Genomic DNA, 23,067 nt, shown 5'->3' on the forward strand with positions numbered 1-23,067 from the left:
AAAGTTGACAGAATAATGGTTTATTCACATCTCAGACTACTGATTCAAGGCAGTTCTTCAAGGGATGCAAACTGATCCCTGACCAACTTCTATTGCAAAAGCACACATTTTGAAATGAGTTGATAATTAGGCTCTCAGCTTTTATCTGCCAATTTTAAATAATCACCCTCAATTTATTTCTCTTTAAAGAAGTAACTGGCACTTCATGAATTCTTCACTTTACAAAGTTTCTGAATATTTTGCAATGGGAGATGAGAAATACAGAAGTCACAATTGTTCTGCATATTTTTTTACTCTCTGTATTCCTGAAAGCTTCTCTTTCCTGCTTCTGTCTTCCCCGAGGCTTGACTTCTCATTAGTTAGTGCCTGATGATTCCATCCTGAGTGTTTCAGAGGCCAGACTTCCTTATTCAATTGAGCTTTCTCATAGCCTCCATGTACTGCTTGCAATTTCATGTCCACCAGTTGATGTTAAAATGGCTTTTCATCCCTATACCAGGGCCAGAACCCTCAGCTGCACAGGTAACCCCCAAATATGTTATTACAGGAGGTTTCATCTACTTCCAGGGACGTGTAGGAGACAGGAGGTCAGCATCTGGATCCTTCCTGTAAGTTCCACCAAGAGCAGCTTTGCTTTGCAGTTTCTAATTTGGTTAGGTTTGCCTACACACAAAATAAAAAGAATGCTTTTTTACTAATACATGCTGTGCTTTGTTCTGTTAATCTGACCAAAACCAGCAGTCAAACTGCTGTGCTGGAAGCTGTGGCCACCTGAGGAATTTTTCCCTGGTGGGGAGCAGAAGAAAGGTTCCTCTTGTCCTTCACCCCTCCACTCCACTGCGTTTTGTCAGATTCTGCAGATTCTCTTTGAATCTCCAAGTTGTCCTCCAGGGCAGTTTGTGATGAGAAACTTGTCACCCAAAAGGAGCCACTTAGTAACTCCCAGTGCCTTATTCTCCCTGTCTGAAAAAGCTTCTTAAATACACAAATTTCCTTTGGCTTTACTGAAACATTATATGACAGCTTTGCAGTCACAGTGCATGACTCTCATTCTCTAGGAAGGGAAATAAAAGCTTCTGTTAAGAACTATCTAAGTGGCTTTTTCTATGAATAAATGATACTTCTCAAAAAAGGAAAAGAATTATTTAGTATTTTCCCTGAGGCAATCATATTTCTGTTTTCTGTTGTATATTTCTTTTCTGGGTCTGTGCTTGTGGTTTTAAAGAGATCTCAAAGCGGTGACATTAAAATCGGGAGGGTGGTGACCAAATAGAGAGATGTTAAGAGAAATAAAAGAGAAGTTATTTCATTACTTATTCATCTCTGGTTTTGCTTTGTGTTAATTTTATAGATTCATTCACATTCAGTAAAGATTAATAAGTTAATAATAGTACATTCTTTGAGGAGAGAAAACCAAGAGCAATTATAGTAAGATAGCTGGACAAGGAAACAGAATTCAAAAAGGAGAGGGATGTGAAAATACAAAGACAAATATAAATATATTATACAATCATCATGCCTGAGGATTATTGTCCCAGTGTGGTGATGCTGAATTCCACTTCCTTCGCCACTTACTAAAAAGTACACTATTTTTTACATTGATTTCTCTGTATATCAATGATATTTTTTTTTCCTGAGCAGTGTATCAGCTTGCTGTCTGTAGTGCTATGACTGCAGTGAGTCCATCACTCCCCGTATGAAAGCCCAGCTACATCTTGCTCTTGGAGTAGGGGATGACAGCTGCTTTGTGATCTTAGTCTGTGGGCTCAGTCTTATTTTAATCTGTGAAAAGTGAGGGAAGCCTTCATCATGCATTTGTTCTGAGACAGGAATCTGATAGAAAATCTGTTTCAGTCAGTCTTTGATTTCAAAATTATTTCAGCCCTGTGTAACGTGGCCCTTTGCAAACCTGATCTATGCAGATGGAGCTTCACTGACTTGTGTCTGGGGGGTACCTGTCCCTTGGAGGGGTACAGACCCCCACAGTTGTTAAAATGTCTTGTTCTGAACACACATTGCAGCCAAGATGTTAGAGCTAGCAACGCCTTTGCTTCTCTGCTTTCTGTGAACTCATCTTTGGAGAGTTTACAGGCCGTCAGAAGAGATGATGGTATAACTTGACCTATGCTGAAAGTGGAAATCTGAAGCAGATTTCATTCAAAACCACCTTGCATTACTGACTCATGCTGGTGAGTCCTGCTTGTGCACATCTGCTGCCTTGGCACAGTTGGCCTTGTGGAAGTACTACTGACAAATCTGTTGACTAAGTATCTAGCTGTGTGCATAACACAAACTGTTCACCTTCTGCAAACACTCCTCCAGAGGCTACTTTATCATTCAAGCCTTGTAATTGTATGATTAGCATCTTCTGTGTCTTACAATTCCCTAAGCAAAATATGTGTGATGTTTCTTCAATAACTTTGCCTTTTTTTTTTTTTTTTTTTTTCCCAGATATTTATTCTATATTCATAACCATCAAAGCATCGTGTCCCTTTGAAGTAACTACTGCCAAAACTTCACCTGTCTTACTGCTGGTACTGACATTTTGTAGAGTAAGTTCTTTTAAAAATTTTCAAGTCACATTCTGGAGAGCTTTACCCGTAGTGTTTTACCTCTTCAGTAATTCCACTCAGAACATTTTTAGCTGGTTTACCTCTGATACAAATTGGTCTTAAGCAGTTGCTCACAGGCAGAGACTATAGTATAGGTTATCTTCTTCCAGTGCTTCAGTTCTGGTTGACAGAGGCCAGCAGAGGAGTTTTCCAGTATTTACATCAGTTTCAAATCAGTAATTCCACAGAGTCTGCTGTGTATGAATAAATGCTTGGTATGTGTCTGAAATGATTTTTTCTTTTTCTTTTTTTTTTTTTTTTGGTTTTGTGTTAGTGACAAGGAAAGAGATGGACTAAGACTAAGACCAGATATGCAGTTAACAGTTTTTCTGACACCAGGGAAAAAACAAAAACAGAACACCTTTCTCTCATCATTAATAGTAAATAAACTTGAACCTGGTGTCTTAAAAGACAAAGTCTGGCTATCCCACACCTATTAACCTTGTCAATCCCATATCTGTTAACCTTTTCAGCATGTTTCCTGCTCATTAACTGCTTAAGTGCTCTTTGGAACTTTGTGTAAATGATCATAAAATAAGAAGATTTGGTATGAGGAAAAAGTTTTTCTGAATAAATTTGTTATAGGAGCTGAAACGATTTTGGAGACCGATGGCATAGCTGTAAACTTTGAAAGTTGTAAAGGTTGTCTCACATTCTATTTAAAGTCATGGATAAAAACAGTATAAAAATAAAATATGCACTATTAGTTGAAATATCTTAGAGTCTGAAGTCTAGTAATCAAATTCTAAAAACTGAATCTTCAGTCTCCTTTATCTTACAAAGCTAAGAATCTATCTAGGAACTGCACAGTACACTCCTAATAAATTAACTATGGAACATTGAGTCTTTCTGCAACAGGAATATGCAATAGGGAAAACCACTGTTTATGCATATCTTAACTATCAGCTTTCAGCATCCCCACGTGCTTTGCTGTCATTCTTTGGGCAAACAATATTCATGAGTGAGGCTTTCAACTTGGATGAGTTATAGTTGTTTTACAGTTGTTTTATTTTTTAATAGAATGAATTGAATATACAAGAGGGAATTTTTATACATAAGCTAATAAAAATTCCACGGCGTAGTCGAATTAATATTTGTATCTTGCTCCTGTAATTACAAAGTTTTTTTCTTTTATTTATAATTTGAGGATAGCTGTAGTAGTGAACATTATTCAGGGAAAAAAATGAAACGTTCTTTAGAAGTAGCACTACTAGTTACCTTGAGGTTGTGCTGCTTCAGTTATAAAATACTGCTACAGAAACCAAAGCAGATCACCAGATAGTATGTGACTCCTGTGCTTTCTGAGAATACTGTAATCACAAGAAGAATATTATCTATCATGTACTGAAGCATACACCAAGCCTACCAGTGTAATCCTGCTACATAATTTTGCTTCAGGAGAGATGAAGCAGATTCAAAATTAACCACATCTTCTGATCTGTTTTCCCATGGAAGCTGTTCATTCTCTAACTGAATTAGGTTTGAAAATTTATTCTATACAGTATAAAACTTAGTAACCTTTTAATGAGCAGGTTCTACAGGTAGATATGAGCAGTGGTGTTGAGGCTCCCTCCAGTAATGCTTTTTTAATGGAGGAGACACAGAAAGCATCAAAGTAGTAAGAACAGTTCTGCAAAGTATTCACCTTGATTTTTTAGAAGCAGAAATTGATTTTTGTACCTTTTCAAGCTATAATAAGAACTCAAGCTCACAAATTCCTCTTCTCCATATGATTAGAAATTAAATTGTTAGAAATTTAAAAAAAAAAAAAAAGATACACATTTCTCCATCCTGCTGTCTTTTTTTTTTTTTCTTTTTTTTTTTTAATATAAGTTTGCCTGTTCAGAGTTATAGGTATTTTTTACAATATAATTCAGAGCGGTTTTATTTCAGTTCTTGTAAATCAGCCTTTGAGCAACAATGGAGAGAAATTATTTTAATAGAATATCTTGAATTCAGCTGGCTTAACAGAATGATATCTTCAGTGGTTGTCTGTTCAATTTTAACCTTTCTCTTTTAAAGCTAACTTGGAACATATCAGCAATGCTGCTATTACTGCCATGTGATGAGTGATAATAAATACTCTTTTCAATACAAAAGAAATTCTGCACATTGGTGTATAAAGGGAACACAAGTAGTACATGCCTTAAATCTTATCATTCTACTATCCATACAGATGTAAATTCATCAGAATGGATTAAAATAAGGTAAGTTATTTATTATTTATTTCAAGCTGCCCTACCTGAGTAATCAGAGTAGCGAATGGGAATTTTTATTTATCTTCTAGGAGCTGTAATTCAATGAAAAGTGCAGAGCAGATAAATTAAATGATTTGTGTTGTTGTTCTCTGTAAAAGAGACAGAGGAGATGTGGGCAAACCCCTGCTTGCTCAGTGCCAGAAAGTCTTGAGGGTTGCAAGGTTGTGGAAAAACAAAAAGAAAGAAACAAAACCAACCCCAAATAACCAACTTTTACAAAGAACTAGAGGAAGAGTCTAGGCAAGTTACAACTATTGAGGTGTAGTTAGAGAATATCATGAAGGATGGAATCACCCAGTCCCTGAACAAGTGAAGTTTATTTGGAAAGAGGAATGTGGCTTTTATAAAGTGAGGACCTGCTCTGTCTGAAAGCTGCTTCTTGACTAGTTGTGTGCATCAATGTGACCAAAGCTTATGTGGTGCAAACATGGAACATTTTCTGTACTTATTGGATGTAAGATGATGTCCATGGTTGATTATTTTCTCAGTTCATGTACATAATGCACATGAACAGTATTTTACAGCAGCTTTTTGACTTTGAACTTTGCAGTGAGAGAAACATTCAGGCTTCAGGATTTTTGCCACTCAACACCCAAGGCCAGTTGAGAGGATCTCCTTCATGTTTAACTGCAAACAATGGTACAGGAGGTATATTGTAGATTTACTTTTTTAGCTGGACAGGGTCATTTAATTAAGAAATGTATTTTTTTTTTGTCTGTTATGAAAAGCTGCACACTACACATAGTTTATGTAGGCTGAGCTGGCGTTTTCAGTCACAACTTAAGCTTGTTTTTCAAATTTCTCCCTACTACCTATCACTTAAGTATCATTTTTAGGAGGAAATTCTAAGTCTATGGAAAAGTATGTATGTGCTACATTGTTGAGAGCCTCTTTAAGGCAAGTGGCAACTGCAGTAGAGATAAGAAATCCAGATATGGTAAGTAGTGCTAAGGAAATTAAATTCTGTGGGATACATAATAAATCTGTCTAAGAGCTCCAAAATTTAGGAAAAGATTGTCCCCCTTGCTGTGTGCTTGTTTGCATAGTTGAATATTGTGAGAACATTACACATCAACCATGACTTTGTTTGAAATGCACCAGTGTTTAATTGCCTTTCATAACACAAAATGGGACCTTCACAAATACAAAACAATATCACATCTACCAAACTTTTTAAAAAAATGCTGATTTTTAAAATATTATTACATGGTTTTAGCGATGTACTTGTCAGAATCCAATGGCATGGATATTTTTCTATATTAAAGGGTAAAAACAACACCTGAAGGAGACAGGATTATTTTTCTTCAGAAAATAGAACAAAATTTTTAATTTTATTTTTATGAAATGGGAATATCTGTAATTTAACCCACTGAAGTAAAAAGAGGTGGAGACTATGGGAAGGTGTGTGGATGAATTTATTCCATGTTTGCAGCTTACATTGCTGGTTGCAAAGGTAGAACACTCAGAGCAGTTTGGTATTCAGAGCAGCCATCAAAATCAGATCTTATTTTCTGAGGCAGGAATTGTGTTGTGGTATTATTGGGGTTTGTCGGTTGTTGTTTAGTTTGGTTTGGTTTGTTTTTTGGGGTTTTTTTTGGTCAGTTTTCTCTCTAATGTTTCTGACAGACGTATAACAACATTGCAGGTAAAGAAATTAATGCCAGAAAAACTGCTAAAAAATAGGGTATGAAAAAATCAAGGCACTGTTCTATGTTGTTACAAAATTTTCTTTCAATTAAATTTTATAAAACTAAGAACAGGGAGAATGTTGAACAGATACTGACAACAAATTGACTTCCAAAGAGATATCTGCAGAGCATCCAGTGATCATTTAACTTTTAGGTATTAAGATATACTGATAACCACAAGGAGAATAAACAACTTAAAAGATTATCATCTAACTCCATGAGAATGATTCATATTTTTGAGGTAATCAAAAAGTTTTTACTTTTCATATCTAGGCATGATTACTGAATTCATATCTTACCAGTCTTTTGCCCACTGACAGAATTTAACTTTTTAATACATTGTATTTTATAATTCTCTTAAACAGAGAGAACTTCCTTCTGCTGAAGAAAGCTTGTCAATACTTGCCTCAAAGAAAGGTAAGAGTTAAAGATGACAGCATATTAAGTATTATTTTTTACCTTTTATAAAATATTTTGAAGCACAGAGAAACCTGTACAGTTTTTATTAGTCTCTGAGGTAACATCTCATTTTTAGTCTAGACATTCTGAATTTACCACCTACAGTGTTTAGTAAGAAATTACCACAAGAAAAATCTTTTGAAAATCCTTTCATGCTCTACAATAAGAGAAGTTAAAATGTAAGAGTAGAGCTGAAGATTTTCTCTGAAAATTGCAATTTCTTTGAAAGGTCTGGAAAAAAGAAAGACATTTTTTGTTTCTCTATGACTGGATTTTCTTTAGTCTATCCAACAAATCACTTTGAAGAAAGTTCTAGCTCCTCTTATACTACTACATGGGTTTGCATGCTGTAAACAATCTTTAATAAGCACAGTGTAGAAGTTTGAACTTTACAAGTTAGAATGTCTGCATTCACATTGCTATTACCAGCCAACAACAGAGAAGACAACATTATAAGATTCAAAACTCTGTGACGCTGCTAATGGGTAAGCATTTACATTTATAAAATTCCCAGATGTCATAGTGCATTCTGAAAACTAGCATGGAAAAATTCTTTCTAAGCAAAATCAAACTTGCTAGCAAGATAAAATGTAGCTCAAAGTTTTACAGAGAATGTGACTGAACTGAGGATGTGGGAATGCAAGCCACATTTTCTGACATAGCTTTTGGGCATTCCAGTGTGTTCTCTGGGAGAAAATCAGGGTGCCCATCCAGGGACAGAGCTGGACACCAGGTTGCAAAACGTGGTCTTTGTATCTGCTTTTATTTTTAAGAAACATGAAAACTGCTTGCTAGGTGGAAGTGGACTTTGTTTATGGTCCCAAAAAGAGGGGTAGTTCACCTACCCAGAAATCAGCAGTATCTCTGGCATCTATAAAACCATGCAAACTAACTCTGAAGCTGCCATGAGGCTTAAGTTTCAAATACTTTACTTCTACAAATTTCATTTACTGTTAATGGCAGTTGGAGCTTGCCTATATATTCTGCCCTTGGTAAATTCTCTAATTAAGGGAAATGAAGGAGTTGAAATTAGGGATCTGTAATTGCTCTTTAGATAAGAGTTATTCATTGTCTTACTGAAGAATGTAATACAAAATGGAGCACTGGCATGCCAAGAATGACTCCCAAGCAAAAAAACAACAGCATTAAACATTTTTAAAGATCCTGCAAATGATTAATCTACCTCTGAACAGTAATATTCTTCATTTGCAGGATGGTTTTAGTCAGGAATCATTGCTGCTTTTCTTAATGAAGTTAATAAAGCTTTTAAGAGGCTAAAATGACTTGAAAGTTCAGCTTTTTGCTGCTTCAAATATATGAAGGAAATTTTCAAGTGATGTACCATCTATTTTGAAGTAAAAGTGTGTGTGTATGCAGGCATTTGCATGCATCCTCAAGTAATAAATGAGGAAGGATGTAAAACTAACATTTTCTCAGATTGGTTCAGTCTAAAGGTAATAACCTTGATAAATAGCTTCTAGTGCTGTTAAAAACAGTTTGTTGTTGGACACAAATATCCTTTTGTAAAATGAAGGGCAAACTGGTATGGAAGCAACAATAGCATTCAATGCTGATTATGTTTTGCAGCCTTTGGAGCAGAACCTGCCTTTTTCAAGCACATGTTTGCTTTCTAAACTTGCTTTGCATTGTCTGGGGATGAGGATTAAGGCTTAGACTTTTTATGTTTGATCTCTCTCTGTCCAGGAGGTATTAGTTATATGGCGAGGGATTTAGGACATGATTCACATTTCCAGAAGGAATAAAATAATTTGTTTTCAGTAGGAAGGTTCAGTTTGTGAAGAGGCAGATTATAAAATTCTGATACAGTTCTTTTGAAGAAAAGTATATGTAGTTTGACTTGATGAGCTAATTAAATACTGTCCAACTCTTAATTGCTAGGGCTGTGGTAGAAAAGTACAAGTACTTTGTAAATCCCTATTTGAACAAGCCATTTTTTTCTTGCAGGTAAGGCATGTTTGTGGCTTTGCTATTGTCATTTGAGAGACCTTAAAAACAGGGCAAATTTTAGGAAAAATAAATCTATGAGATGGGAAAATTATGGTTTACTTTTCTATTCCAAGGCTCTTCAAATAGACAAGAATGGAAATCCTTCTTTTGAAGGTGAAATTCAAATTAAATTTAAAAAGATGTTGAGTAGGGGAAGCCATGGTGAGCAGGGAGGTAAATTCTGAAACCTTTTGGGTATATAGTACCCTCCATCACAAACACTAGAAAATTTTCTTCAGTCATCAGTAAGCACATTTGTGTCCACTCTGATTTACATTCACTGCACTTAGAGCCAGGTTCAGCAGCCACCTCTATCCTTGCAAGCCTATGGAAATAGTTATCAGCTCTATTTTTTTCTGAGGTGGGATTGAAAATCAGGGAAAATACGTGTCCTAGTGCCTCCTGGAAAGGGAAGAATTACTAAATTATTGCAGGATCCACTAGGAGTAGGGAGTATTGCTTACAAGGAGAAGTAGTCCTTACAAATGAATGCACAAAATGGAGTTATGTTGATCAAGGAAATTAATGGGAAATTTTTGGAGCTGCTCCTGGTAGATATTTGATCTGTACAGAATGGTTTATACAAGAATTTTAAAGGAGGTGTTTATTTAGATTTGTTTTGAGTTATTTTGGCTTATTTGTTGTTTGTGTGCATGCACACAAAACTGCTGAACCAAGAATAATTGAGAATATGTGATTTTTCTTTCACAAATGTTTACTTCTACTGTAAGTGTTGTTACAGATTTGTAAATGTGATTTTTTGAATGTTCAGCAACACACACCAGTATCCAAAAGGTGAAACTGATAATTATCTGGATTGTTTATGTACATATTTTTGAACTTCAAAAGCTAGGCAAATTAATGGAAAACAACAATAGTGATAATAATGTTCACAGAACAGAAGAATACTTTCCATTAATGAAATCAAAAAGGTCAAATATTTGAAGCAAAGTAATGTAATGAAGTATGACTCAGTTAATCTTGGCACTATTAAAAACTTAAATTATTAGAAAAATTCTGTAAAATGAAATTATAGCCTTGCAGTAACACTCTTTTTATTCAGTACTATTTCTCATTTATCAGGTTTCTGCTAATGGCCTTAGAGATTTAGAGAAAATAATCTGAGTGGTGTGCTTCCAAGGGAACTCAGTTAAGTCTGCCTTTTAGATTATTGTTTTGGGATCTGTATGATTTAAAATGAATAAAACCTCCCTATATAGCAGTAATAAAGATTAAGTGACTAGCAAAGGATCTTTCCACGTACAGCATTTAGGAGAATCTAAGAGTGCAAATTCCTCCAACATTTGTCACGAAATGAAATAAGGATTTGGATCTGGACATAATGGAAAAAAATCAGCTTCTCTAAAATTTTTAATAAAGATAAGTACTTCGTGCACTTGTACATACCCTAAATAAGTTGTATATTTTTGTCAACATGACATCCTCACGTTTGTCCTACAAAAATAAAAATGTTTCCAGGAAAAAAAAAATTTGAATTTGCATTTTCCAAGTGTGAATGTATTAAAAAGACCACTTTTTTCAGTCTAGCTCATAAATTACTAATCAGTGACAATTTTTGGGTTGTAGCATCTCTGGGGACTATTCTCCTGGTAACTAAGAGCCATGAGAACAGACTGACGTAGCTGTGTTAAGGCAGTGACTAGACAGTATGGGAAATGGAATAATTAATGGTAAATTCACTATTTACTAATCAAGTAGATAAGTAACTTAAATGACTTTCTTAATCTGAATCTTCTTGGAGTACATAATATTTTTTATTTGCTATTTCCTTGGTGTCAGCCTTGGCTTTTTCTTCCTTTAGGTGCCAGTCCTGCAATCAGCTCTCCATGTGATGTTCCAAATACACCATGTTTTAACAATATATTTTGCTTCTAACCCTTGCTAGTGCCTTTACCTACAGTGTGCAGCTTTGACATGATGACTGTTCCAAGCACAATGAGCACCAACATGAGGAGGTCTGGGGGTTTTCTCCAGCAGAGGAAATTATAAGGTTCATGCAGTCTAATACATATTTTCCAATATTTAACAGTCACATCTTCCCCGGGCTGAGACAATTCAGTGGTGTTTCCAGTATATTAAGAGAACTAAAAGCAATGAAATTGAAATTGAAAATTCAGCAGGAACTGTAATCAATACAGGTGTACATGTATGCTTTACAAAGTCATTCCTGTATTTTGCTGTTTAGGTGAACGTTTCTCTCCACTCCAAGTGTTGGGAACTATTCTCAGTAAATAACATTACTTTCCTTAGGTAACATAACTAACAGCTTTCGTTTTGAAGTCCTTAAGAGAGCTATTGTTTATGATACAAAGTAATTTCTAAATATATTTACAAACCGCAAAGCAACTTGAAAGTTGCTTTTGATCTGTTTGAGGTTCTTACTCAAAACAGTGAAAATTATCATATATGACAGCTTCTTTGGCTGCAATGACAATGCAGTATGGAAAAGCTTGAAATGCTATGAAAGACTGTCTCATCGTGTGTTTGTACTACAAAAGGCTCTCATTTCAAGCTTAGTCTCTGAAAGTTTGCCTCATCCTGTGCTTCAATAAATTCAAGCCTACCTTTTTTTCCCCTGCAATTAGTTTATAATTCTTTAGGTACAGAGCCTCTTGTAAAAGTATATAATCTAATTTCAAGCCTAGTTTGGTTCTAATTATCTGTTTATCAGCAAAGGAGAAAACTTTTTTTTTCTTTACTCACAAATTTTAGGCTTTTAAAAGAAAAGAACATATGGTATTGAGAATGGAAAGTATTAATTATATATTCTCTAATTATTTTTGCCTTATTTTTTTGATAGTCAGAAAATAGTTGGGTTTGAGACTGCTCTGCAAAGTGTTCAGTTTTTCTCTTCCATACAGTAAGCTTTGTAATGCCTGGGAGATTGGTGGGTTTTTTTCTGTATCATAAATCAATTCTTTCATAGAAGCTCTTACTAATTATTTTTGTAGAATTGGTGTTGGTATGAAGGGCTTGACTTGATCCTTATGGGCTACTTGTATTCACAGGGTTGCTGTATATAAAGTGGTGTGGGGTTTTTCTGGTGGATTGACATCTGTTTAGGCACTGTGTGCACAAAAATACAATAATATTTTGCAACAATTTCCAGTTTTCTTGGGGAGCTGGGCTGCTCTCTCCACCAGGTTTTAGTAAATTTTCTCACTAAAAGAGAATCCCTAAAGAGTTAAGTGTCTGAATTTCCTAAAAGTCAGATAAAAATCTCTGAAGTGCCAAATCTAAAATCATGTCAGTTCTTTTGGACAGATTCCCATTTGAAAAGAAAAGGGGGAAAAAAAAACCAACAGAACACAAAGGCTAATCTCTGTTTTAACCTTTCCAGTTGTAAGAGAAGTGCATGAGAGGTCAGGGCACAAACTGGTGTACAGTACAAACTGGTACAAAGAGTGTAACTGAGTAGAATTATCCACTTGTGAGCAAATGTGCTGTGGAATTTTTTTAAAATAAGTCTCTGGAGAAAGGAAAAAAACCAAACAAGAGCTTGCTTGACCAAGCAGAGCCTGTGATTCTGCTGCTATTCCAGAACTGCTGCTGTGAGTAACAGGATTGTGAGGTATACCAGGGATGGGGACGGAATAAGATGTAAGTGAGGAACAGAGTAATTTCAGTTCTAAGAACAATTTCTATACTGTTTCACAAGTATCTCAGGGAAATATAAAGAGAAAAAAAAAGAGGAGGACTTGGAATGCCATCCAGCTTTCTGTGAAAGAGCAGAATATGTACATTGTTAAAAGTTTTGTTGGTCTAAATCATTTAAAAGTTCATAGAGCTTTCATACAATAGGGTTTTGTTGAATATTTTATCTTCTTTTTTCCAACACTGTAACAAGTGCTCCAAAGAACACTTTCCAAACAATTTATTGGCCACTGATTCATGCATTCTGTGATGCTCTGCATATTTACAAAGTATGAATATGTCTGGTTTTCTAAGCTTATTTGGGAGGAAGAGTGTATATAGAATACAGAGTGTGTCTTTGTGTTAAACTGAGTCATTTGGAAACTGCTGAATATTTTTGTAGGAAAGACTTCTTAAAAACACCAGGGGATGAAATGTGAATGAATCTGTAAGTAAAAGTATAGCCTCATAAAGCAAACTAGGTGAAGAGAAAGCTGTTTCCCCTGCTTCATATTCATTATTGGCTCTGCTTTGGGAGAAGGTTAAAAAGTCTGAACTCAGACTTTCCCTCCTTTCTCAGCCTTGGCAGCACTCAAGCAAATTATGTGCTTCATAACATTTTTGAGAAAACACATCAACTTCTTACATGATTTAGGATACTAACTACAACTCTACTTTCAAGAAAGTGAAGGAAAAAAAAATCCCAACGTAAAAAATATGCAAAATAAGAGAGACAATCAAAACAAAATAGGTCCTCAAAAAGACTAGGCCCAGTAAAATAAATGTTACTGACTTAAAAAAAACAGAGTTTTTTCCTTGAGATGTCAGGTAGTATCCCTTTAACTTAGTTTTTTCAGTGGCCACATCTAAAATTAAAATATCTTTTCTATTTGAGCATTAAACTCAATTAAATAGAAAGACTTACAGTTCAATAGGCCAATGTTTAAGCAAGATTTGAATGTCAATTAAAGTTAGAGACTCATAATTGCAGAAGGACTTCTTGGATTTTCTGCCATTATTCAATATATATCTTATAATCCATTATACCCAATATTACCACCAAGTTATTATTTTTAATGTAACCTAAAATATTAAATTCTTTTTAATTTTCAAGCCTTAAAATAATTTCATTAATCTTTAATGGATATACTTGTCATTGTCAAAATCTTGAAGATCATTTCCCCTCTGCTTTAAAGCACTCACTGAAAAGACACACAGGACTGATCAGTGTTACCTGGTTGTCACTTTCAGCAACAAATCCTTGCTCAATAGCAATCTCTTTCATGGGCTGCATGAACCATTATGCCTCTATGACCTGTTTTGGGGCAGAGGTGATGGTGAGAGGGAGCAGACTTCAAGTGGCACCTGAGCTGAGATGTGCCAGTTGATTTCAGTTTACTCAGAAATGGATTATCTGAGGAAGAATTTGATTAGAAGGGAAACAGACACTCTGGGATAATGTATTAAAATGGATTTATGGGGAGAGAAGGAACAAGGAAACAGTAGACAGCAGAAGCAAACCTTCTGTGTATTGCTGAAATCTAATGTGCTGGTTCACATAGGTGGAATATTAATAAAAATTAGTAAAATCAAGAAACTATGTGAGGGTGAGATTTGGAGAGGTGGTTTTCTGTCAAAGGAATCTTGGTTTCTGGCATGGCAAATGAAATTCCAGGGAGCATAGCAAGGAAATCTTCAGGAAGTAGGAAATAATGTTTGGAAAAAAAGCTGGGTTATCATTTACCTCTGAGTGGTAAAGCTGGAGACAGAAAATGAAATTAAAGGAGGTATCTGAGTAGTTATGAAGTTATGCTTAGAACTGACCTTGTAAAACTAAGATCAAAGGAGGGAATATACAGGGGAAAAAAATTAACACTCATTTTGCAGGGTCCAGATTATGTGCATCCTTTGGGTATTAAGGAAATTAGCTAGAAATAGCCTGCTGTACAACTGAGAATTTCTTTATGAAAAGTCATGTTTAACTGGGAAGGTAAGCAAATATTAGAACAAAGTAAATGAAGTGACAATTTTCAGAGGACAGAAGAGTGAACCTGGTAATTAAAGATAATTAATTTTAAAAGAACAAGGCTTAGTTCACAAAAGGCATTTAAAGTGTAACAGGGGCAGATATAGGCATTTTCTGTCAAGAAGCATATGTAATCCTTCCAATTTCTGCCTGAATTAGAAGAGACAACAATCAGCTTATGCTTCCAAGTATTCCAGGAAGATTTATCTAAATTTTGGTCTCTTTTCATTCACAAGATTGGTACTACCATGTGACAGCTTAGTCTATTTCACATCTTGCCCTAGGTGACATCTCCTGACATTCCAGGTCCCTGCTACCCAAAAAGAAAGACCAGCTCAGGCTGGTATATGCTCAGGCTATACCTGACATCTCCAGTCCTTTGTCCCCTGGATCCCAGGAAATAGATACAGAGCTCTGGATGAACACAGTGTCACCATTCCTAGAAGAATTCAGCATAATCTTGGTATAGGGGGAAAAAAATACTGCATGCAGAAAATGGTGTAAAACATCCTGAGAAAAGCAGGGTGTTATTTTCTTCTAGGGAAGCTGGTGAGGCTGAAAGGGTGTAGGGGATGTGGTGGTGTGAGAAGCATTGAAACTGAATAGTGGGATACATAAAGGAGCACAGAGTGCAGTATAATTCAGGGTTGATTGTGATAACCAAACAATGAAATGAAAAGGAAACCATAATCAGCCAGACAGATGAGGGCATCCTCAACTAAGCAATCAAATTCAACAGACAGTAAACTGAATAAGTTATGTTTAGAGTCACAGGCATCTGTGGCTGCTCTATATGCTTTCAGTAATGTGAATAATAATTAATAGTGTGAATGCAAGAATGAAAATTATGCATATGTTCTTGTGATTTTGACAGGAGCAGCTTCTACATTAGCTCCTGACTGAAATGACTGATTTTCACTGTGAGAAAAGTTGCCCTTGTGCCCGGGTTTCAGAGTTGTCACACATGAGACAGAGTTGGTCCCTTGGCTATTGAAGGGTGAGCAACCAGTAGAGCCAGGAGTCCTCACTTCCAAGGGCTTCCCCACTGAGCTTCTGAAATAATTACCATACTCTGCCTAATTGTGATTTCTGAGATATTGACTTTTTTGTGTCATACCTTCAACAGAAGATTTTTAGGATGGCATAAAGTACTCTGTAGAACAGCTACAAATGTCAACTTAAATCAGATGTGAATGTGCCTGCTGTATCTTTGTACTTGGCACTGGTGAGGCTGCACCTCAAATACTGTGTTCAGTTTTAAGCTCCTCACTACAAGGGGGATATTGGGAGGCTGGAGCATGTCCAGAGAAGGGCAATGAAGCTGCTGTAGGGTCTAAGCATAAGTCTCAGGAGTTGAAGCTGAAGGAACTCTGGAGGTGTTCAGCCTGGAGAAAAGGAGGCTGAGAGGTGACCTTGTCACTCTACAACTACCTGAGAGGAGGCTGGAGCAGGGTGGGGGTGGCTTTCTTTTCCCAAGTAACCAGTGATAGGATGAGAGGAAATGGCACCAAGTTGTGCCAGGGGATATTAGGAAAAATTTCTTTACTAAGAGGGCTGTCAGGCCCTGGCTCAGGCTGCCCAAGGAAGTGGTAGAGTTACCACTCCTGGAGGTGTTTAAAAGCTGTGTGGATGTTGTGCTGGGGGACCTGGTTTAGTGGTGGAATTGGCAGTGTCCTGTGTTAACACTTGGATTTGATGGCATTAAATGTCTTTTCCAACCAAAGCCATTCTCTTGATTCTATGATCTTACATATTTTGACTTCAACACTTGTATACAGAAAGAGAGAACACCATTATCATCTCCAGATTTTTAAGGTATATTAGCGTACTTGTTCTTACTAAATAAAAAGATGGGCAATTATTCTTGTGCTGACTGAATCCTGACAGGAGGCAGAGAGAAGCCCTTGAAGGTCTGAACTTAGCGTGTTAGCCTCAAGAGGACAGACTTGTTTTCCTGCAAAATTCAGATCTGGCAATCTGGGTTTTTTCCTAACCAATGCACCAGGAGCTGTGAATGGCACTAGGAGGTGTGGAACCCCACCAGACAGAATCACAGAATTGTCAGAGTTAGAAGGGACCTCTGGAGATCATCTAATCCAACTCTCCCATTAAAACAGAGCACATTACACAGGACTGCATCCAGGCAGGTTTTTAGTATTACCAGAGAAGGGGACTCCACAGCCTCCCTGGGCAGGCTGTGCCAGTGCTTTGTCACCCTCACAGTAAAAGAGGTGTGACACAGCAAACACAGCCATTCACACTGAGGAGGTGGATTTTGGTGGGAAACCCAAAAGCTAATTGTTACAATAGCAGTACAAAGGTCTGTAAACTTCGGTTAAGTCGTGGTTGTGGTCAAAGGAATAACTTCTGTCTGTTACTGTGATTCTTGTGGTTGATATAAGAATAAATAAGCCCTTTAATCATGTGAAAAAAATTGCTTTTCATTGTGACATTGCTCTGAATGCAGCTAGCACTAGCACTCTCACAAAATGTGGATAGCAAATAGTGGCTGTCAAGCACACGGCATCAGAGAAAAGCAGATGGATCAAGCCTTGGATCAACCTGGCAAGGGATGTCTGATTATATTGAGTATAATTTCAATATACCAGATTTGCATACTCAGGACTTAAAATGTCCTTTCTATATGGCTGTGTGACGACAAGCTGACAAATGTGCCTAAAGTATATTCAAATTTCTGTGTTCCAGGAGCAAAACAACAAACTGGTTACAGTGTATGAACAAGGTTAAGAGCATGGAGATTGAGTGAAATGTTGTTTAGGAGCTCGGGTGAAGCCGAGGATATTTATTTTCTGAATCATAAGTGATGGCAGGATTTCCTTAAAAAAATATTCATGATTCCTGGGAATTGCTCATATAATGCATCTCAAAAGAGAATAGGCAGAAAAATTGTGTATCATTCAAGTAAATGTTCCCAAATTTTTATGCAAGTCATAAAGTATAATGCCAGAATAAAATATAATAGCAGTAAATAGCAGAGGCATTTGATAGCCCATCTTGATAATTAGAGAATGAATTCTCATGAGAGTCGAATTACTGTAATGTATGCTAGCAGGATGTTTGAAAACAAGCCTCTTAATAAATGGAGTTGACAGAAAATACACTGCAAAAGGATTATTGGCAAAGGCATGTAAAGTAAGAGATTTGGCAGGAACTTTAAGAACACAAATGTGCATCACTCAAAGGAGAAGATTTCTATCTAGGGAGCAAGCTGTCTTTGTAAACAGGATTATACCCATAACAGGCATCTAGAAAGCATATATTAATTCCATCAGAGAAATATTGTATCCAACAGAAATAAGGGATGTAAGGAATATTTCAGTGGCAGTTATTTCACATTGTTACTCAAATGGTTAAAACTGTAAAATTAGTTTCATTAATTTTTACATTTAATTGTTTATTTCATTGTTACATTAACCAGTCACTTTGCTTCTGTATCCCCATAACAGATGTTCATTATAAAAACTGAATACATTAAGATGATTACATTATTCAAACTCTTTGATAATTCATTTGTATTAAAAGCATAAGACTCTGTTGACATTTCCCTAGGGTACATTTGGTGAGGTTAAGCAGGATAAATGTCACAGTTAGTAATGCTGTTAAGATAAAAACCTTGCAAAGGAACTACATATTATTTCTATGCTTTATGGTCCTTAGTAGCAACTTTTAGAACTAGATTTCCTTTTTAAATGATGCATTGTACCTTGAAGAGTAAAATAAAAAGACCTGAAATTACGATTTTTGCTCATTTAATTGAGAATAAGTGAGTATAGTAAGAGAAATTTTAAGGAAATATGCATGATGTCTTTAAAAAAAAATACAAACTTTGAAACAAAACTAGTATGCTACGTTCAAATATAATGGCCCTGGTGAGGTGTAGCATGAACCAATGTGTCTTAAATAAGTATGAAATGTGTCTTGGTTTCAGTGCAAATGGTTCAAAATAAAAAGTGACCCATAAAATCACTAAGATTGGGATTATCTGTAGAGGTCCTTCATGCCAGGCTCCCTATCAAAGGAAGGCCTCTGGAGATCATCCATTCCAACTACCCTGCTCAAAAAGCATTTAGCTGTAGCATGTTGTTCAGGGCCATGTCCACTTATGGAGGAGGAAGGATCTGACTCCATCAGCTCTGGCTCCATCCCTGTGTGATGTTCCAGTTCCTTTCTCAAGCCCTGTGCTGGACTTTTTCCCGTGTCCATCTCTCTGTTTTACCTGGGAGTTCACAACTGCTCTCCAGCAGAGGCTAATGAAAGATAATTTTCATCTTTTTTTTCAGATTTGTTATAATACAAGGAAGAATGGAAGGAGACACACCAGAAGGAAAGATTAAAGGAGCTGTGATTATTCAGGCTAAAGAGGATAAGATGAAGCAGGAATGTGGTGTAAGTGTCTTCAAATGGAAAAAAAATTAAAGTTGGATTTTTTTTTTCTCAGAAGACAAAAATAAGCTGTTTCCCATGTTTATCCTGCATAGATAAATAATAATGGGATTTAAGTGCAATAAATAGGTTTCAGATTTGGTATGAAAAAAGGTTTGTTAGTGGGAAAGATGCTGAAGCATTGATAGAGTTTGCTGACCATTTCTGGGAGTTTTTAGGAAAAAGAGAAACACCTGTAACATATATAGAATTGATCTACTGGGAAGGGACAAGGTGACCTTTGAAAGTCCCTTTGAGCTCTATGATTTTTCTCATTACAGATGCCACTGCACAGAGTTGCAAAGTCAGACAAAGGAATTGGTTGTTAAAAGCAATGGATGAAAGAAAAATGAAGGGGATGTCTCTTTCTGTACTGTGCCCTTTTCTGCTCAAGTTTCATTTGGGTGGTTTTGATTGTCAGTGTTATTCTTCTTATCTGAATGTTTACCTTTATTTTGAGATTTTCAGAGACTTAAAAATACTTTACAAAATCTGTAGTAACCATGATCAGTTGCAAAGTAGTAAGTAATCTAGGTCAGAGAAAGTGATCAGTGGTAAACAACTGAGGCATCTGTTCTTACAAAAATAGCATCTAACAATTCAGATTAGGAGGAGCAACTCAGTCTCATTGTAAGAATCTCTCTGATATTGTGGAAAAATAGTTTTTCATTAGTAAAGCTGTCTCTGCACAAAGCTTTTAAAACAGGACAGTTTTTAAGTATCTTTTTTAAAACTGTAAATTCTGTATTGTCCTGCATATTTAATATTATCAACGTGCTGTGTGAACACACATATTGGGACTGGTGTTCTCTTAAAAAGGATTTTAAAGTTCTTTTTCTGGAATGAGTTCTATTTCTTGCAGTGAAGTGAGACCAGGTATTTATTTCAGTAGGGTAATGACTGTCAGATACACAAATTGCCAGTGTTAGAGCCTGATGTTAGAAATGTTGTGTTCCTCAAAATAAAAGAAGCCAGTGATGTGCTTAAATGGCCCATAAGAAAGTATCTCTGAAAGATTTACTGTATTTTAATTACACTGAGGTATAGGATTTTGCAAAAATGGTCCTTTAAATTACCTGTATACTGTAGAATATTGTTTTATGTACATATACATATATGTATATGTAAAATGTTTTGAGATATTCCAGGACTTGTCTTAGTATTTTTCTGTGTGAACTCTAAATCCCTCTTGAAAGAAATCAGTGTTAGAAGAAAAGAAGATTTACAGAAGACTTAATGATATTTTAGGAGTTAAATCTAAATGTAAATACATGTTGTCATCTGGGGAGGGGAAGTATAATCCATGATGGTTTTTAAAGCTCAGTGAGTTCAGTGAGCAATGAATTACTGAGACTTCTATACTGTTCAATCTTTTGTTTCAACAAATAGAGAAATACTTTGGAAGGAAGAAATGCATATATATCTTGTGTTCTGCAGGTTGTTTAATTTTAAATCTTCTTTCACCATGAGAGAGCTACAAGCTCATCACCAACTTCTGTCTCTCTTAATAGTTGTTCTGCATTACAATTGTATAGGTTTAATTAGCTGCTTCTACTCAGGTTTCCTCATGTCACGTTGTCTTTTTCATTAGATTTCTCTTCTTCATTTGTGTGAGATGTTTTCACATTTTGTAGCTTTGGGCAATGTGAGCTATAATTGGGATCTGAAGTTGGAACATATCTTCAGTTACCATTTTGTTAATTCCTTTTATTTCCCTGTCCAAACCATATGTTATCATGTGTTGTCAATGAAGTGAAAGAGAAGTCAAAGATAATCCACATCAGCTTTTTTTGCTTCCAGCACAGGTTTGTGGTTTTAAACTTGTTTTCTATTATCAATGTTCTATGAAAGTAACCGTACTTCATTTTGTTTTCACAGAGCCTCTACACAAGCAAGTTTCAGAATGCTGGAGGCATTGAAGCTTGTAAAATCCAATGTATCAATGATGTAGTTTTCTCAAATTTGCTGCAACTCTTGTATCACTTTTTTTCTGTCACAGAAATGTAAATATTTTTTTTTAATAATTTTAAATCAGGATTGGATTACTGTAAATGTCTGAGTTGGAACACTGCTAAAGTTGTTAAATTAAAAGAGGAAAAAGGAGGCTGGAAGCTAGAAAATGATTGAAAACAGGAAGGACAGTCCCAGCATACAGATAGTGGATCAGATGTGTGAAATGGACTTTATTTTTCCATATGATATTTGGAATGACTGTGGGAACAGTTTATGCTTTGCTTTGCAGCAGTGATATTTTGCAGTAAAAAGATGTGGAGACAGCAGTCATCTGCAAAGCCCTGGTCTTAAGGTGCTGAAATTCTGAAAGATTTAAAGAGAAGTAGAGAATACACTGATGTTGCATGACTGAAGGGCAAAATAGCATTCTACTTTGAAATGATCAGTTTCATCATGTTATTTCATTGAAAAATGCTCTGTGAAGTGTGGTATTTTTAGCATTTAAACACAGTTCTCTGGTAGTGACAAATACTTGGCTTTCAAAAATTTTCCTTTTCATTGTGTAAATATGTGTGCTTTCAGCATAATAAGATAGATTTTGGACACGTACTGCCATGAATTTGCCCAGGTATAGTGAATTTTGTATGTTTACTGTTTGCCTATTAAGTTCAAACATGATTTGGATGTCTGTAATGGATTTTGCTGTTGATAAATATGCTGAAGTTAACCTAGTTGGAGATAACTGCCTTGTGAGTTATTAAATTCTATTTCTCTTCATCTGCTGCTCTTCGTGTGTTTTAAAAATTAATTTCTTTATTTTTTATGTGCTCTAGACTGGAATTAAGTAAATTTCACAATTCAGAACTTGGAAACATTCATGAAAATTCCTGCTGTGGTCCTGTTCGATGACATTTCCTTCAAGTTAAAGGGTAATAATGAAATGGCTTTGATATAGCAGATAGGTTTTCAGTTTTGTGAAGTGTTGAATACATCTTTCTGATACAGTAAATTAACAGCCAGCTGGTCTGGAGTGCTGCTTAAAAGGGCTGTGTTTGATTTTTTAAAAGTAATTTGTTTGTTTGTTTGTTGGAAGCAGCCATGAGAATGAATTAATTGCAATGACATGCTTGCCATTGGATGGGAACTGGATCTCAGTGAGTGTTTGAGAATTCATTTCAAGTTGAAAAGAAGCTGAGGAATCAATGTCAAGTCCAGCTCCCCAGTGTCTCTCTGCAGTCATAATCCCAAGTAAGTACTTACCCATTTTGACCAAAGCTCATTAAAAGGATAACTCCTTTCCTGTGGTTTCCAGGTCTGTCTTTCAAGGCTTCAACAACAATTCTTACATTATATTTGTTAAAAATTCTTCTCCACAACAGCTCTTAGCCTGCCATAATGAGCACCCTGAAGAGTCAGTTCTTGATGGTTTGCTTCAGCTTCTCAGGAATGCCCCTTTGATGTTCTGCACACAGTCCTTTAGCCTGTTTCAGAATAGATGTGGTTTTGTAGAAGAAGTAATGAAGAAAGTTTTGCTCTCAGGTTCTGCTGCCAATTTTTTTTATTTTTTATATTTTTTTTCAAAAAGGCCAGATTTCTGGTTAAAAAGCAGCCAGAATTAAGAACATGGGAAACATTTATAGTTAAAGAGGTTGTGTAGGGTGGGCTTTTAACAAATTTGTTGAAAATAAAATCTGAAATTGATTCCAGTTGCATTGACTTTCATTCTAAGATATTTATAGATCAATTGCATGAAGTAAACCTTTGGCTCAATGTTAAAATACAAGAGGATAAAATAGGCTGAAACATATTTTAAACCGTGATACATATAGGAAAATCTCTTGGTGGAAACAGTTTATCTTAGACATACAGTAATCTATCCTGGAACCAGGATTGAGGTCCAAGATATAAAAATCGTGGTAAAGAACTGAAGCAAAATGCCAGTAAATAGTTCTTAGCAAAATGTTCTT

The 23,067-nt window shown here is 35.8% G+C and overlaps 2 long non-coding RNA genes across 2 annotated transcripts; both read left to right on the forward strand.

The window, feature by feature from the left end:
* The first annotated feature begins 2,456 nt into the window (after positions 1-2,456).
* Positions 2,457-11,011, forward strand: LOC139802627 (uncharacterized). Its single transcript, XR_011728724.1, has 3 exons — positions 2,457-2,552; positions 6,924-6,975; positions 10,108-11,011. It is a non-coding gene; the product is annotated as an uncharacterized lncRNA (long non-coding RNA).
* A 3-nt stretch (positions 11,012-11,014) lies between these two features.
* LOC139802626 (uncharacterized) lies at positions 11,015-22,342 on the forward strand. Its single transcript, XR_011728723.1, has 3 exons — positions 11,015-11,035; positions 19,006-22,029; positions 22,197-22,342. It is a non-coding gene; the product is annotated as an uncharacterized lncRNA (long non-coding RNA).
* The last annotated feature ends 725 nt before the right edge of the window (positions 22,343-23,067 follow it).

This window comes from Heliangelus exortis, chromosome 14, assembly GCF_036169615.1.
Source record: "Heliangelus exortis chromosome 14, bHelExo1.hap1, whole genome shotgun sequence".
Taxonomy (NCBI): domain Eukaryota; kingdom Metazoa; phylum Chordata; class Aves; order Apodiformes; family Trochilidae; genus Heliangelus; species Heliangelus exortis.